The 16,027-nt window shown below is 32.4% G+C and overlaps 1 pseudogene; it reads right to left on the bottom strand.

Moving 5' to 3' along the window:
* Window positions 1-8,850: 8,850 nt before the first annotated feature.
* On the bottom strand, window positions 8,851-14,648 carry LOC149535476 (ADP/ATP translocase 3, mitochondrial pseudogene; annotated as a pseudogene).
* Window positions 14,649-16,027: the final 1,379 nt, after the last annotated feature.

The raw sequence follows: 16,027 nt of genomic DNA, 5'->3' as shown, positions 1-16,027 counted from the left end.
AAGCTTGAGAGGTAAGTTTGATCATATGAAGATGAGAGAGGATAAAAATATTACAAAATATGTTGAGAGAATCAAAGCTAGTGTCATTGCAATCAAAGCCTCTAGAGGAAAAATTGATGATGTGATAGTGGTAAGCAAGGTACTCATAACCCTTATTCCTATCTATGGAATTAGAGTGTATGATATTCAAGAGATGAGATGTGATCCAAATAATAAGATAACATTGGATTCTCTAGAGGGAAGGTTGAAATTATTTGAGCTACATAACTATGATAAAATTATGTTCCTAGTTCTAGCAATCTTGAGTTTGCATTTGAAGCCAATTTGTCACTTAAGAAGAAATCTAAAAATTCTAAAAGAAAAAAATTAGATAATGAAGAGGAAGATAGTTCTAATAGTGATCTTAAAGCCATTGAATAACTTCTTACAAGGAGGTATCCCAATGGCAAAGGAAAGTACAAAGGTAAAATTCCTCTAATCTATTTTTCTTGTGAAGAATTTGGTTGTATTGCTGCAAGGTGTCCAAATAGAAAAGACAAATATGAAAATAAGAACATCAAGTATAAAGGCAAGAAGGATTTCAAGAACTTCAAGGACTACAAGGACAAAGGTAAGAATTCCTATTTCATGGTTTAAGATTTAGTTATTAGTGATGATGATTAAATGGTCTATAATGTTGTAAAAGATGAATCTAATGATGAAGAAGATAAAATGGAACTTATTTCTCATGTTAGAAAAAATTATACATGGTTTAGTGATAGTGGTTGTTCTCATCATATAACTAGTGATAAAATAGAGTTTTCAGATATGGAACACTATGATGGTGGATGTGTAAGATTTGGAAACAATGAACCATGTTGTATAAAAGGAAAAGGTTGAATTTATTGTTGGAATTATTTAGAATAACTAAGAGTGGGGTGAATCAATTATCCAAGGACCTCATGTATAAATAAAACTTTTTACAGCTTAGTGAACCCATTAAACATTCATACCCATGCATGCATCCATAAGATCATGCAATCACTCAAAACTTGTAAGTTACTATCAAATCAACTTGAAAAAATGTAAAGCATGAAACATAACAAATTCATTAACACACTTGACCCAATGATTTATGTGCAAACCCAATTTAGGAAAAACTACCAATAACATGATACTCTTTTTCACTCTTCTGAAGTGATGCCCTATGAAAGGCTAACCTTGTTAAAGGTTACAATACACACTATTAAATGTGACCTAGTTAAAGGATTTCAATCACCCTATTAGAAGTGAGTCTTGTTAGAGGACTTGAGGCCATTTACTTTAGAATGCCACCTTGTTAAAGGATTTACAAATGACTGTTAGGTCAAACTTAATCCAAAAGATTTATCCTAGACTGATACAATTGTTAGAGAGTAATAGTACAACTATGATCTAATACAACTTACAACTTCTCTTGTAGATTACAGATCTTTCTTTAGTCCTCCATTCTACTTGGCTTTTTTACTTTGCAACATTGATAACTTGTGATTTCAAAATGGATGCCCCATTTTTCCTAGAAATGGGGGTCTCCTACTTTATTTTTTTTGGCTTTCCGAATCCCTAGTCTAGGGTTTGAGTTTTTTGAAAGGTTTTAATCTAGAGTTTCGATCAGGTCTAGGTTCAGATTGGAAAGCCTAGTTTCTAAAAGTCAAAATTCTAAGGGCACTCACAAAAGGTAGGTGTGTAGTAATGCACCAATGTAGATGTGCACCCACTCTCTCTCCCCACTTCATCTTCTTCTTTGAGCTATTTATTGCACAACACCATGCATATTGAGGTTCACCTTCACCACTTCCTACACTTGCATTCAAAGATAACAAAAAATTAAAGATGCTTTGCAATAGCACACCTACCCAGGTGTGTTGATGAGCACTTCCTATTGCAATAATAAAAGCTCTAAAATGCTAAACTCTAAATAGAAGTGTGTAGTTGTGCACCTCTTATTTTTCACTTAAAATTTCCCAAGAAAACATAATATGTGCACCCCATGAGGTGCACTAGTACACACCGCATGCAGTAAAACTAATAAAAATGAGGTGTGCCCCATTTTGCATATCAAAGTGTAAAAATGGGTTTCTTCTAGTGTTTTCAAACAACTAGTTTTTTTTTTGGTCTTGCTCATGTAGGGGTTTATTAATTAAGATTTGTGAACTCTTTGGACTAATGTTTTCTTCTTTTTGTAGGTAAAAATGTCATCCTTAACTTGTCAAGGTTATAACTTTTAACCTATAGCTCAAAAATCAAAACTATTTACACCATTGGAAAGAATAACTGAAGATCTAATTTTAGTCCCTAAAATAGCAAGCATTCAGCTACCTAGTTTTAGGGACCAATTAAAGTTTCAACTTGGTATTTTGAGTAGAAAACCTTTGAAAAAGCCATTTAAAAATGCCTAGAAAATCTTGTCAAATTTTTTCAAACATTTGATCGTTCTGGATAATCTAGATCATGTGGTCTCTCATCAAGAAGGATAGGTTAGTTGGAGAGAAGAAATGATCAAAGATATAGAGGTTGGACACATAAACTAGAACAAGTTCCTCATTTTATTGAATTATTAATGACAAGATTCAACATGTGTACCTTGGGATTTTAGGATAGAAAAAGCTTTGCTAGAACTAGATACCAAGCTTGGGGATTTTACTGAAACCCATATAGAAGTGGCCAACTATAGGCAGAAAGTGAATGACAAATAAATGCCCTAGATTTACTGGATGCGACAAAGGGCACTGAAATAATAGAGAAATTCAAGGGAAAACATCCACAATATAGCTCTGGTATGATGGGAGGAAAAACTCAAAAGCCAAAATTTCATTTTTGGCACTAAGTAAAATTTTGTAGTTTTGGACCTTCAAGGTGTACAGGTGTGCAATTCATGCATGTGCACAATTCACATAGGTGCATAATTCATGTAGGTGTGCTGGTGCGTAGGTGTGCTTTTTCCAAGGTGCCATTTTCCAGAGGTGCTTTGAATTGCCAGTTTCAAAAATAGAGATTTTCATGCATTAGAAATGCATTCTAATGATAGTTTAACTCTAATAGACATGTAGTGAAGGATCAACTTCATTTTTTGGCACTTCCAAACACTTCCACTTCAACTAAAGGCTTTCTTATTCTTTCTCCTCTCATAAATTCTTTGGTTTTGACATGTAAAGGCTTATGCATCCAATTAATGAATAAAAATAGATGGAATTCAACTAAGAACCAATTAGATTGTTAGTTTGTATATAATTAGTTTGTTTTATTAAATTAGAATCATTTTATTATATGAAGATATCTCTCACTCTTAGCACAAATTGAGGAGATGATTTCTTATAAATACTTCATTGTAATATGTAATTGGGGCTACCATTATTTTGCAATAAAATTATGCTTTTGGTGCTTGCATTTGGAGTGTAGTGATTCTTGCCTATATGTGTCATATTTTTGTGAATTTATGTTCATGGAATTCTGATTGAGTCAAATATTTATTGCTTTGATTATGGTTTTGCAATCTTTTAGTTCTAGTGTTTGCTACAGTTTTGGCAAATTTTGCTGATGTATCTAGCTCGAGAAGAAATCACCAAATTGTGACTATATAACCCTCTATCTCGCATGAGTGCACTTGCCATGGCCTTGTGATTTGATGAAAAGAAAAACACCATATGATTACTAAGTTTCTCACCAATAATTGCATCAGTGAAATTGAGGAAGTGTTGCTCCTACTTTCATTGGTTACCCACCAATTTCTTTGAAAGCTTAACTCACACATGTGTTATTTGTATAGATTATGTCCATTAGGATTTCAATTTCATGTTATTTTGTTTAAAGTTCTTGTTATTTTCTTTACTAACCCCCTTGTTAATTTAGGAATTCATTTTAGTTGCATTGTTAGATTGCATTCATTTAAAAACAAAAAATACTAAAAACATATATTTTTTGTGGTTAATTTTGAAATAGCAAGCAGATTGATCATTTGATCCAAAATTGGTTCAAACCAGCAAAGGCCTCCTCATGAACATTTAGATTTATCCTGAACTAAGTGGATTCTAGTAGCTCATAAGATCACCTAGAACCTTAGAGTTCATCCTCAGATTAGCTTTCCAACAAAGGAGTTTAAAAGGATTCTTGCCATTAAGCATCATGCAAAATGACAACTCAACATTCTCTTAGGTCACTTGATGAAGTAGAACCCTTAACTTCTTCTCCTCCTTAGGTTCTCATAGGTGACAAATTTGCTTCATGACCAAACATTCCTATATATAGGAAATTAGGATATTTTCCCACTCATTTTTCATCATTTAATTTAGGGTTTTGATGGATTAGGTAGGATACAATGTATCTACCCCATATCTTGTATCTCTTCTAGAAAGCTATCCTAGAATCCATTTGAATTTTCCTAAAAAAAGGTTTACACTAAGTTCTGTGCCACTAGCTCATCATCCTTATCTTCTTCCTAGTTCACAAGTTTTATGAAAATAAACTTGTCTGCTTAGATTTGGTGAATCTTCGATCTTTCACATAATGCAATAGCTCAACATTATCAAACTTCTGATGCTTGCCACATACTATGTTTCTCGGCATCAAGTGTAAAGTCACTCGACATCAACTAAATTTTATTGATGCTTGACATCAATTGACTTTTTGCTCGGCTTCCACTAACCTTGCTCGGCACCTACTGTCCACTCGATCAAGCTTGGTAGACAATCTTTTTGTAACTTGCTCTTCTAAACTTTCTAGGTGTTGCCAAATTTTGTAACTTTAATTAGATTATCAATTCATCATGCCATCACTATCTTAATTCATCCTTGTACTTCATTACATAATCATAACTCAACCTTTCCTCTAGGTGCTTTTATTACATCTTATTGATCAAATCATCTTCATAAATCAAGTAAGTGATAGTACTTGAATCTTATAAGTAGTTGGCTTACTAGAAAATATTAGGTTTGACATCAGTGACAAAAAAATGATTGAAAACATAGTCTCCTTTAACAATTTCCTTCTTTCAATAATCTCTCTTCAACAATGATCTTTTCAATCAAATCTCAATAATCTCCTTCTTTGGCATTGATGGAAAACCAAACTGATTGACTAAGTCAATCAAATGATGAACATATTTTTCAACCAAACTAACTAGGTTAAAATAGTAAGACATTACCAAAAAGAAAAACTTGTATCAAAATTTCCCCCTCTATCAACAACTTCCATCTTCTGATTAGGTTACAAAACTCTTTCTTATAGCTCCCTCTTACTAAGTAGATTAGGATTTTTCCCTCTTTCTTACATTCTTTTCTATCTCCCTCATCATACATGTGTCCTCTTCTTACTCAACAACATCAACTATTGTTTGATCTCCCTCTAAGATCAATAACACTTCTCAAATTTAATATTTTCTCCTTCTGATGATTGTCTTTCTCCCTTTCTGATTAGAATAATCAATTTAAGACTTTATTCCTTTGATGATTAGTGTAATGTAATTTCTCCCTTTGATCAGTAAATCTATCTCTTGATTAGTTTAATGTACTTTCTCCTTCTTTGACAAAAATTCCAAAGACATATACTGAAAACTTGTCATCTTAAAATATGTAGATGTAAGCTTTTTCAATTTCTTCATTTTCTCCCTCTACCACATTGCTTGTTATTGATTTGAAGTTTCAACTGTATGATTACTTTAGGTAACTCCTAAAGTAAGATCCTCTACATCAATTTTTAACATAGGAACATCATCATTTTTTATGCAGGCACCCCTTATATTATTAAATAGCCTTTGATAGTGGTATCACCCCTAGTTTACCTCTTAGATATTCATGAGCATCCTTAGGTAATAGTTTTGTGAAGATATCAACAATTTTCTCCTTTTTGTTAACATATTCCATCTTCACTTCTTTATCTTAAACTAACTCTCTCAAGTAATGATACTGGATTGCAATGTGCTTTGTCTTTGTGTGCATCACTAGATTCTTTGATATATTGATAGCACTTGTAGTATCACAATAAAGTACCATAGTTTCATGATCTCCTCCTTCATTCCTTTGAGTATCTATTTGATCCATAAAATGTTTGTGTAGTTTATAGTAGGAACAACATATTTAGCTTCAGTAGTAGATTGTGAAGTGCAACTTTGTTTCTTCCTAGTCCATGTAACTAGTCTCTTGCCTAAGAAAAATGCCCCTCCACTGGTGCTTTTTCTATCATCAATGTTTCCATCCTAATCAGAATCAATGTAGGCTCTTAGTTCAAACTTTTCATTCTTCTTGTAGAATAGACCAAACTCTTATGTTCCTTTCAGATATCTCATTATTCTTTTCATAGCCATTAAGTGATTCTCCTTGGGATTACTAGTGAATCTTGTAACTATCCCTAAAAATAATGTAGTGTCAGGTCTCTTATGTATGACATATTCCAATTTGCCAATCATAGACTTGTATAATGTTTGATTCACCTCATCTGAATCATCATTCTTTGACAACTTGTGTCCTATCACCAAAGGCATACTTACTAGTTTTGAATCTTCTAATCCAAAAGTGTTCAATATTTCTTTGACATACTTTGATTGAGTGATGTATCTACCATACTTCATCTGATAGACTTGCAAACCCACAAAAAAATTGATGTCTCCAAACATAGACATTTCAAATTCTTGCTTGATCTGATTTGCAAAATCCTTACATAAAGCATCTTGTCCTTCAAATATGATATCATCAAAAAATATTTTAGATAACAAAATACCTTTGCCTTTCTTTGTCTTCATGTATAGATTTTTGTTATCATTAGTCCTTTCAAATCCAATCTTTTGTGCCTATGAAAAAATTAAGCTTCAATTAGCCCCTATGAAAAATTCTATGTTCTTCAACCTTTTTAAAATATTTTAATTTAATTTATATATAATAAAATGACCTATTATTTTATATTTTTAATATCAATTTCCTTAATATATATTTTTATTCTTATTTTTTAAAATTATTTATGTCATTGATATTTAAACAACACTATATACTTAACTCATTTTATATAAATAAAAACATAGAATTTTCTTCAAATAAATTAACATTAAAGTAATATAAAGAGAAATGACATGTATGTTTGTAGACTTTAAAACAAAGCTATTTCCAATCTTAATTTGGAAATCTTAAATCTTTATCAACTATAAAGTTTTTTAATGGTTTGTGCAAAATAAAATGTGAATGTGAAATCCCCATCAACATTGTTGCATACTATTTGTGAGGAAGCTTTGAGATTGCATGACTCTAATTGTAAATCTAGGAACAATAACAAAAAATTTTAAGTACCTATAATATCTTTAGTTGATAGGATTTTTTCACTAAGGCCATGGGTGAAAAAATTCATCTCATGTTGTTGGTCAATATCTCATTTCATGGCCTTAGTTTCCCTACCTCCAATCACATTTGACCTATTCGTATTGGCAAGTGCATTTCCAACCTCCATAGAATGAAAGCATACTCAAGAGTGCTTTGGTGCTGCCAAAGAATTACTCCCCACTATTGAGCCATCAATTGTGGGATCTATTTTCCTCCCTCCTACAAACCATGGTGTTTAGAGGAGCTTCCCACAGTGTTCACATGTATAATGCCCATTTTTGTTTGATGATCTACACCGGTGCTTAAGAAGTTCTTGCACAAATTTTTGCCTCATTTGTTCTATGCTAATTTCGTATTTTTTTTCCTTCTCTCTTCATGGTTTTTTTTAGAGGTCTATCTCATAAAGCCCTATCTATATAAAGGATATTTTTGATCCTTATTTTTTGATGGGTATGGTTATGAAGATTGAGATTGATAGCCATATAGAAGGATGATTCCTGCATATAATGGGGCATACACTCATTTCTTATGCACCATTCCTTAAAGAAAGAGTGCTTGAAGGGATGGTATGGATGAGATTCTCAGTTCCTCTATATCAATTATTCCTTTCATTACAGTCTTCTTACCTCGGCAAGGGCTTTTTAATTCCAAATGTGTTGTCCATCTTCCCTTCTTTGATTTTCTACAAGCTTTACATAAGCAAGAATGGTAATAGAAATGTTAATATTACATAATATGAGCTATTTAATAAAACTTGTGAATAAAAGCTTGTCCTCACATGAACTATCAAGATTGTAAGACAGTAATCATTGTCTTCAAAACAATCAAGATTAGCATATGACTAGTTTCACTTTAGATATTTTTAATCAAATGTGATTGGCATGTGTAAAGCCAAATTCCCAAATGTTTTTCTAGTATCCTCCTTACTTGTGCCAAATTAAGAGCTCTAGAATAGAGATGGACATCCATAAGAGCTACAGAATAGAGTATGGACATTGACTAGAGCATAAGGGAAGGGAGAATTTTAATAGACACTAACAAGCACTAGAGGTTTCATCTTTGTTGCAATAGTTCCCTCTTGTATGTTTGGTTTTATATCAAATTCTAGCCTTGGCCTATCATGAAAAAACACTGGATGTCATCAAATACTTGTTTTAGAATCCCCCAGACTACTTCAAAAGCACTAGAGGTTTCACCTTTTCTATATTGTTCATCTTGTAGACAAACTTGAGATTTATTTGTAGTTGACCACTACTAGGATATTTCAAACTGATCATTCTTTTTTTTTTTTGGAAAAAATAAAAGGAATTCTTTTTTCTCAAAATATGAAATAAAAAAATAATGCACCTGACAAGAGATAAATTACCCATCTACAAATTCTAGATGGAAAACTCAAGTGAACTTGCATTGGCTCCTAGCATATTGGAAATTGTAATTATTTTGGCAAAATTGTTTTATTATAAAGAACTAGAAAAGTGGTTCAAACCACCAAAAAACAATATCTAAATAAATTTTCATCACCATTATAATATTAGCCTCCATCTAAGCTATACTTTTCTTCAAGAAGAATTAACTAAAGCTTGTAATATCCAGCCAAGACTCTAGCAACAACAACAACTCATGGGATGTTTACACCAACACCATTGAATAGAGACTTGGCACCTTTCTTTTCCAAAATCTATTGAAAAGAATCCAAAGAACTCTTGTACTACACCACCTCACTAGATGTCATCATCATTCTTCTACATATAGTTTTGATAGGATATGAAGCAAGAATAGCACCAATTGTAATACTCGAACAAAGAAGAAAACTTGCAGCAAAGTTATTTTGAAGATCCACAACCAAAAAAACTAGCTTTAGGGAATCATACATTCCAAAGTATAGACCATGGTACACAATAATACACACACATGAGATGATGAATCTATGGTAAAGACTAGAGACACCATTTTTCTTTAGAGTTTTATGGTATACATCAACAAGTCCATTGAATTGTCTCTCTCCACCTTTCTTGTAGCCATTAGCCAACCTTATTTGTGTTAGGATTAAACCATGGACATAAATAACAATTACATGCAAATATATCCAATAACATAAAATAATAGATCACATAGAAAAGAATAGAAGACACCAAGATTTAATGTGGTTCACCTAATCCCTAGGCTACATCCACCAAATAGCAAGTTTGATATTATTATGATCCAATGATTATAACCTAATTACAATCTATAATCCCTTACAACTCAATACTACTGCAAGAACCAATTTTGCATCACAACTATGAAACAATCCCTAACCCTAAGCTTTTTTATACAAGTATTTTTACCAAAGCTGAAGAGGAATTTAACTTCTCCCTTGTTACTACCTTTTTCAACATATCAATTGGATTGTCATTTGTATGTATCTTCTCAAGCTTTAACTATCCATCCTTCAAAATTGACCAAATGAAATGGTATTGCAACTATATGTGTTTGGTATTTGAATGCAAAGCTAAATTATTTGCAAGATGAAGGGCACTTTGACTATTTGCAAACAAATAATTATCATTATAAGGGTGTCCCAATTCTTCCAAGAAGAACTAAAGCCATATTATCTCCTTGGCTGTCTGTGTAGTAGCTGCATACTCTACCTCTATAGTGGATAAAGCATTAACATTTTGTAACCTAGAAACCCAACTCATGGCTACCCCACCAATAGTAAAGACATAGCCTATAGTACTTTGCCTAGTATCAATATCTCCTACCAAATCTAAGTCAACATAGCCCTGTAAATCAGTAGTAGAGGCCCCAAAGTGTAAACACTTATTAGATGTTCCTCTCAAATATCTAAGAATCCATTTGACAGCATTCCAATGCTCAATTCCTGGATGACTCGTATACCTGCTAATGACTCACACTCCATGTGCAATATCTGGTGTAGTATATATCATAGTATACATTAAGCTTCCTACAACTGTAGCATAGGGTACCTTGGACATCTTATCCTCCTCTTCCTATGTCTTAGAACATATCTTCTTAGTCAACACCAAATGACCAAGTAAAAGTGTGCTAATAGCTTTAGCATTCTTCATAGAGAAAATATCTAAGAATCCATTTGACGACATTCCAATGATCAATTCCTGATGACTCATATAATTGCTAATGACTCCCACTGCATGTGCAATATCTGGCATATCATAGTATACATCAAGCTTCCTATAACTGAAGCATAGTGTACCTTGGACATCTTATCCTCCTCTTCTTGTGTCTTAGGACATATCTCCTTAGTCAACTCCAAATGACCAAGTAAAATTGTACTAATAGCTTTAGCATTCTCCATAGAGAAACATTGCAAAACCTTCTCCACATAATCAGCATGAGATAGCATCAATGTTTTGTTCTTCCTATCTCTAAAAATCTTCATACCAAGGATTTTTTTTGTTACCCCCAAATCCTCCATAGCAAATGCATGTATTAATTGGCATTTCAGCTCTTTAATGTGATCCACATTAGACCCAACTACAAGCATATCATCAACATATAAACATAAAATAGCTACATCATCCAACTTCTTAAAATTAAAAAAATGATCTGAATAACACCTATTGTATCCATTCTAATGCATAAAATTGTCAAATTTTAGATACCACTATCGAGGTGCTTGCTTCAAGCCATATAAACTTTTCTTCAATTTGCACACTAAGTTCTCCTTACTTTTGATCACAAATCCCTTTGGCTAAGCCATATTTATCTCTTCATCCAAATCACCATGTAGGAAGGTTGTTTTAACATTAGGCTACTTTAAATGCAAATCTTTAGTAGCCACAAGACTTAAAATAATATAGATAGAAGTCATCTTAACAATAGGAGAAAATATCTTGTCAAAATCAATGCCCTTTTTCTATGCAAATCCTTTCACAACTAAGCTATCTTTAAATATTTTCTTACCTCTATCCTCTTCTTTCAACTTCTAAACCCACTTATTTTGTAAATCTCTTTTACTTATAGGCAACTTGCATAAATCTCATGCCTTATTCTTTAGCAAAGAGTCCATTTCTTCTTTCATTCTAGACTCCCACTGAATCTTAGTATCCACCTACACAACTTCATCATAACATTTAGGTTCACTAGCATTAGCAAGTAAAATTGAATACGAAGAGGGAGAGAATATTTTTAGAGGTCTAATTTGTCTTGTTGACCGTCTAACATTCACTAGTGTGTGTGGTATTTTTTTTAACTGTTGTTGCACATCATGAGGAATGGCTAGAATATTAGCTTTTGGAGTATCATCCAACACTACATAATCATCTTCTTTCTTTTTATGTTGCTGCAATATATCTTTGTACAATACTTTCTCATTGAATATGACATCCCTGCTTCATAAAATTTTATGATTTTCAAACTCCCAAAGCCTATAACCAAATTCATTAATTCTAGATCCAACAAATAAATATTTCTTTGACTTAGATTCCAACTTGGTTCTATTTTTAGAATCTATATGAGAAAAAGCTTCACAACCAAAGGTCTTGAGAAAATAATAATTCACCTTCTTACTAGTAAATGCTTCCTCTAGAATACCATAGTCCAAAGGAGTATAAGGACTTCTATTAATCAAATATACAACAATATTGATAACCTCTACCCACATGTGTAAGGGCAACCCATCATGCAACCTCATGCTCCTTGCATGCTCCATTATAGTCCTATTCATGCATTTAGCCACTCCATTTTCCTATGGAGTCCTTGGAACAATTTTCTATCTATGAATACGATTAGTAAAGCAATAATCTTCAAATTCATCACTGCAATACTCACCACCATTATCAGATTTGAGACATTTTAATTTCTTACTAGTCTCATTTTCAACCAAGCATTTCCATTTCTTAAAAGTTTGAAATACATCAAATTTATGTCTGAGGAAATAAGCCCATAATTTTCTAGTTGTGTCATCAATAAATGTAAGATAATAATGTGAGAAACCAAGGGAAAATACCTTAGTCAGTCCCCATACATTTGTATGCACAAGCTCTAGTTTCTCCTTTTTGTTTTCCTTCCCAATCTTTAAAAAACTCACTTTCTTTTGTTTTCCATACATGCAACTTTCACAGAAATCCATATTGACACATTTTAGACCGATAAAACTTTCTTTGAATGAAGTACTATCATACCTTTCTCAGTTATGTGCCAAAGTTTATTGTGCCACAATGCTATATCAAAATCTATGACAACTATTTGTTTTCCCTTCTCAACTACAACAATTGTTCCTGAACATTCATTTTTCTCTAAAACAAATAAAGTAGAAGGAATAATATGACCTATAAAAAGATATAAGGTGTCTACTTTCACACCTTTTTCTATTACAAGGGAACCTTTTTAAAACTTTCAGTTTTTATCATTAAAAGTAACTACACAACCCTCATCACTGAGTTGCCCTACTAAAATTAAAATCCTACTCAGCCTTGGAACATGTCTTACATCATGTAGTAGCCAATGATTCCTATTGTGCAACTTAATCTTAATTTTTCCCTTTCCAACAATTTGACAGGGTTCATTATCCCCTAATTAAACAAGTCCAAAATCCCCTTGGACATAATCAATGAAATAAACTCTATGAGGTGTATCATGAAATGAAGCACTAGAATCTAAAACCCATGAATCATCAACACTTTCTAAAGACAAAAGTAAAGAATCCTTTTTGAATTTGTTACTTACCACATTTTCCTTCTTGTCTCCATCTAGTTTATCTCCTTCATTTTTCTTTCGATTCAAGCAATATTTCTTTTTATGCCCTAGTTTTCCACATCACCAGTAGTCATTTAGTCCTCTCAATTGAGACCTCCTCTCTTTTGATTTCCTCTTGATTTCCCATGATTTCCAAAATTACTTCCTCTCTCAATCATTCTACCCCTTCTTTGTGCATTCAAATTACTTCCTAATGTAGATCCACCTAAGGATTTCCTACTAGTTACCTCACTCAAAATAACACCAATCACATCATCATATTTTAGGTTACTAGATCAAAGAATAGAATTACTCGCAGCCATTACAAAGGCATTCCAGCTTTCAGGAAAAGAACACAAAATCAAGAGAGTCCTAATTTCCTCTTCAAAATTGATACCCACACAAGATAACTGACTAGTAATAGTATTAAACTAATTTAGATGATCTACAAGAGATCCACCTTCTACCATTTTCATATTAAATAAATGCTTCATGAGAAATACCTTGTTTAAAGTGAAGAGAAATGCCACTGATGGTACCAAGCATAATTGAATGCTTCCAAGTGCCTTTTTATCTAAAAGATCCCATTCATCATTTAACATAGATCCCTAATTCTTGGCTTTTCCTTCTAACAACTTCTATAAATCATTCTGATAAAGATAGTCTTCCATTTTCATCTTCCATAACTGGAAGTTCTTCCCATTAAACCTATCAACCCTCAGCTTACCCTCATCTACCATTGCTCCCACTCAACCATGAGACTTTCTTGTAGAGGATAACTAAAAAGGAAACTAGGCTTTGATACCACTTGTTAGGATTAAACCACGAAAAGAAATAGCAATTACATGCAAATATATCCAATAATAGAAAATAATAGATCACACAAAAAAGAACACAAGACACCAAGATTTAACGTGGCTCACCCAATCCCTGGGCTATGTCCACCAAATAACAAGCACAATATTATTACGATCTAGTGATTATAACCTGATTACACTCCATAATCTCTTACAGCTCAATCCTGCCACAAGAACCAATTTCACATCACAACTATGAAATAATCCCTAACCGTAAGTTCTTTTATACAAGTATTTTTACCACTTTAGGGTTATAATTAATAATTACATGTTGGCCCAAAATCCTAATAAAATAGGGCCCAAAGAATTTATGAAGTATGTATAGTACTTTCTATATCAATCACCACAATCTAATAGTTTGAGCATAGCCCAAAGAATAAATAAAAAGAAGAGATGATGCACCAACAACACCACTAGAAGAAAGATTTCCATCAAATTATTTCTAGTAACCATCCTTATCTTTCTTAAAATTTAATAGGTTCTTTAAGTAATCCTTCAAGGAAATGTTGAGTGCCTGAGAGGGGAAATAGTAAATGACATTGGTAATATTGTTCAACCAAAATAATCTCCAATGCCTTAGTATAGCTCATAAAGATGACCAGACTTCCACATTTCATCTTGATTCTTAACCAATAGATTGACTCATTCAATGGGGGTAGCTTCCATTTTGGATACAATAGTAGAGACATGCATCCAAAAAATCAATCATGAAACCTTTCACACTTTTCTCTGAAGGTGCCGAAACAATATGACTTTCAGAAATTAAATTCATAGAAAAAGAAAATATTTCCTATATGGTAAATAATGACCTGGCTACCTTGTTTTCTAGATTTCATTTAACTTTCTAGGTCTTCTTCCAATATCATATAAAAGAAGACATGTCAAAAGGTTCCATTTGTTTATATAAAGCCATGAATATATGAATTTTTAGATTTTGAAGCCTATAACTATAGAGCCTATTGCAATCAAACCAGCAATCCTTTCCCTCTTCAATTAAAAAACATTTAATTGTAACTTGCACTCCACCTAGGGTAGGGTCTTCTAGTAGTCCATAGCTAAGATGTACACTAGATCTCCATGAGATTGAGTGCCCTACAACTTAAGCATGTATAAGGTTTAGCTTTTATACATACAAGTATAACATTTACATTAGGTAATGTACTCTAAATTTTTGTTTGTTCTATTGTAGAAGAATACAAAAATTTATTGTAAAAGGAATTTCTATTTTCAAACTGTATTTAAAGTGTTACAAGACTAAAATAATTTGGTCTATTTTGCTATGTTACTACAATAATTTTTTCTTGTATAATGGAAAATAGAAAGCCTTTTAGAAATGCCTTGATTGTGAATTACAAAGTGAAACCATAATATTCTCACCTATGTTAAGCAGTGTTATTTTTCCTTATATTTTATTAATTTTGAGGGCTAGAATTCTTTTATTTGAATTTCTCTATAGGCCCATAGCCTTTTACAAAAAAATTCATTCATTCCCTCCCCATAGGACTTTGTGTTTCATTTTTTAATACACATCTATCTCTATTGTCCTTAAAATCAAAACTCCTAGAAGTCTCAAGTTTTCAATGGACATAGGTACTAACCTGATTACTGTGTACCTGAAATCAAGAACCCACAATCCTCTCATGGTAGTAAATAAATTTGTCAGAATAATTTTAAAATTCTTATCCTTTTTATGTTTTCTAGGCTTCTTTAACTAAAAAAAATGTATTTATTTTTTGTGGATATTTCTATGGCCAAATCAAAGGATCGAAGATCAGAATAATGGAAATCTTCTAATCAAAGATTTCCCTTATGTGTCATTCCTTACATTACCAAGTGTGTAATATACGTCTTGTTTTTATTCTCCCTAGCTAAGAGGGTATGTTGATGTTTGGTAACCTATTTCATATTGTTGTGAGATATAACTATAATTAAAATTGTCATTGTATTAATTATATTAATGAATAGATATGTCCCATGAAATGTCTCCTCTTGGTTTATTCCTCATACAAATACAATAGGTCACTACCATTTGAAAAAAACATACCAAACATTATGGAATTCCTACTACAATTGTAGCAATCCTGATGAAAACCAACAACTTATGATAACATTAACAAAGCATCTTGTATTTATTATTTCATGGTGGCCTCC

This window comes from Cupressus sempervirens, chromosome 10 (genome assembly GCF_028749045.1).
Source record: "Cupressus sempervirens isolate cs-2001-9-10 chromosome 10, ASM2874904v1, whole genome shotgun sequence".
NCBI classification, from domain to species: domain Eukaryota; kingdom Viridiplantae; phylum Streptophyta; class Pinopsida; order Cupressales; family Cupressaceae; genus Cupressus; species Cupressus sempervirens.
Note: the sequence above shows the minus strand (reverse complement) of the source record. Positions and strands in the feature narration are given on the sequence as shown.